Below are 2,874 nucleotides of genomic sequence, written 5' to 3' on the forward strand. Positions count from 1 at the left end.
ACCAGGTGGAGCACCTCCAGGTGTTGGTCTAAGTCTGGTCCATGTGACTCCTCCTCCTCCTCCTCCTCCTCCTCCTCCAGGAGGACTCTGCAGTGTGAAAGAAAACGTGCATGTCTTTTTTTTTTTTTTAAATGCAAAAAGAACAATCCCTATCTTGTCGTTCGGACAAAACGAGGACCTCTCGGAAGACACTTGTCAAGATCCTTGCTGGATTTTTTTATTTTTTTTTCTACCAGAAGGCTAGTTTTATGAAAATGCGAAAGTACGGTCACGTGGTGAAGAACGCGGGACGGAAAGGACGAAGAACGTGGGACGGAAAGTGTGAAGGAGCGCCACTCGTCTTCCTCAAATGCTCCGGGAACTGAAGTGTGTACGGAAGGAAGGACGGACGGACGACCGGCTCCGGTAGCGCCATAGTCATCTTATTCATTCGTCTTTGCCAGCCATGGTAGCTCAAAAAGTGCGATTTATTTTCTATTTCTGCCACGTGGGCGTGGTCAACGTCCACTGACCTTTGAACCCCCCCCCCCCCATCTCACCCTCATTACGAGCAATAAGTGTAGCATTACTCACTCCCAACCCCCCCACCTTTCTCTTCTGACAGGAAGTTACTGTGCAACATGATGTCACCGCCTCTATAAAAAAAAAAAAAAAGTGTCTTTCGCTCACTTTCCCCTCGACAACAGGCGTGTCTTTATCTCTGTAGTGTGTCGGCCATCCTGGAACTACGTGGTGAGCATCCCCGTGTGCCAATCACGACCGTGCTTGTTTTTTTCTTTCTGCTTTTTGCCTTAAACAAATAAAATTTTAATTTTGTTCCCCGTTAGCACGAGATGTTTTAGCAGTTACGTCAGCTCCTTCTTTATTGACACTCACTTGCTACCACAAAAAAATGCTAGTTTAGCTCTTTAGCATCTTTAATGGACAAATACGGTATTTTCCAGACCATAGATGAGCCAGTCTATTCAGGTCTATTTTCATACAAAAATTGCACTGGATTATATGGCGCATTAAAGGAGTCATATTACTAGGGACCGAATGTCCCTTTGGGACAGAGGACCCTATTGTATTTCTAAGGTTTTATTATTATTATTATACCACCGCCTCTTTGAGCTGTAATTTGACCCACTTAACATGCTTCAAAACTCACCAAATTTGACACACACATCAGGACTGGCGAAAATTGCCATCTAATGAAAAAAATAAATAAATAAAAATTGCGCTCTAGCGCCCCCTAGAAAAAAACAGACAAAAAGGGTTGTAACTTCCGTTAGGAATGTCGTAGAGACATGAAAGAAAAACCTCTGTGTAGGTCTAACTTAGACCTAGATTTCATAAAATTACTTCCTTCTTCAAAAATCAACAGGAAGTTGGCAAAAACCCCTTCAAAACTAAATTTTCCTAAAAAATGTCATTTCTGCCTCTTTGAGCTGGAATTTGACCCACTTAACATGCTTTAAAACTCACCAAATTTTACACACATATTGATACGGCAAACTTTCCCATTTTATTGAAAAACCAAACCCCAAAACTCAAAATTGCGCTCTAGCGCCCCCTAGGAAAAAATACAGACAAAACTGCTTGTAACTTCCGTTAGGAATGTTGTGGAGCCATGAAACGAAAACCTTTATGTAGGTCTAACTTAGACCTACATTTCATAAAATTACTTCCTTCTTCAAAAATCAACAGAAAGTTGGCAAAAACCCCTTCAAAACTAAATTTTCCTAAAAAATGTCATTTCCGCCTCTTTGAGCTGTAATTTGACCCACTTAACATGCTTCAAAACTCACCAAATTTTACACACACATTGATACAGCAAACTTCCCCATCTTATTAAAAAAACCAAACCCCAAAACTCAAAATTGCACTCTAGCGCCCCCTAGGAAGAAATACAGACACAATTGCTTGTAACTTCCGTTAGGAATGTCGTGGAGCCATGAAACAAAAACATTTATGTAGGTCTGACTTAGACCTAGATTTCATACACTGACCTCCTTCAGCAAAAATCAACAGGAAGTTGGCAAAAAACCCCTTTAAAACAAATGTTTCCTAAAAAAATGTCATTTTTGCCTGGTTGAGCTGTAATTTGACCCCCTTAACATCCTTCAAAACTTAGTAAATTTAACACACACATCAGGACTGGTGAAAATTGCCATCTAATAAAAAAAACAACAACCCAAAACTCAAAATTGAGCTCTAGCGCCCCCTAGGAAAAAACACAGACAAAACGGCTTGTAATTTCAGTTAGGAGTGTTGTAGAGACATGAAACAAAAACCTTTATGTAGGTCTGACTTAGACCTAGATTTCATACACTGACCTCCTTTGGCAAAAATCAACAAGAAGTTGGCAAAAACCCCTTCAAAAAAAAAGTTTCCTAAAAAAAATGAATTGTTGCCTCTTTGAGCTGTAATTTCACCCCCTTAACATGCTTCAAAACTCACCAAATTTAACACACACATCAGGACTGGCGAAAATCGCGATCTGATAAAAAACCAAACCCCAAAACTCAAAATTGCGCTCTAGCGCCCCCTAGGAATACAACACAGCAAACAAAACTGCTCCTAGGATGAAAACACAAAACTGTTGGCAACTTCTAGCAGGAATGTCGTGGAGACATGAAACAAAAACCTCTATGTAGGTCTCACTTGGACCTACATTTCATTCATTGACATCCTTCAGCAAAAATTTACAGGAAGTTGGCAATTACTCTTCAAAACAAATTTTTTGTAAAAACCCATCACATTTTTTCAAACATTATCTCCTCTGAGCACGTTTGTTGTGTCTGCTTCAAACTCGCACAGGAAAGAGACTGAACTATTCTGATTAAAAGTTGACGAAAGAGTTTTTCTAACTGCTCCGGTTTTGATTTTACG

At 40.0% G+C, this 2,874-nt stretch overlaps 1 protein-coding gene across 4 annotated transcripts in view; it reads left to right on the plus strand.

The window, feature by feature from the left end:
• Window positions 1-826, plus strand: part of enah (ENAH actin regulator) — a 152,449-nt gene extending 151,623 nt beyond the window's left edge. For all 4 annotated transcript variants that reach the window (XM_061894129.1, XM_061894128.1, XM_061894127.1 and 1 more), the window contains exon 14: window positions 1-826. This exon is cut by the window's left edge and continues 106 nt beyond it. The gene's annotated coding sequence lies outside the window, so the exon portion shown is untranslated.
• The last annotated feature ends 2,048 nt before the right edge of the window (window positions 827-2,874 follow it).

This window comes from Nerophis ophidion, linkage group LG03 (genome assembly GCF_033978795.1).
Source record: "Nerophis ophidion isolate RoL-2023_Sa linkage group LG03, RoL_Noph_v1.0, whole genome shotgun sequence".
Taxonomy (NCBI): Eukaryota; Metazoa; Chordata; class Actinopteri; order Syngnathiformes; family Syngnathidae; genus Nerophis; species Nerophis ophidion.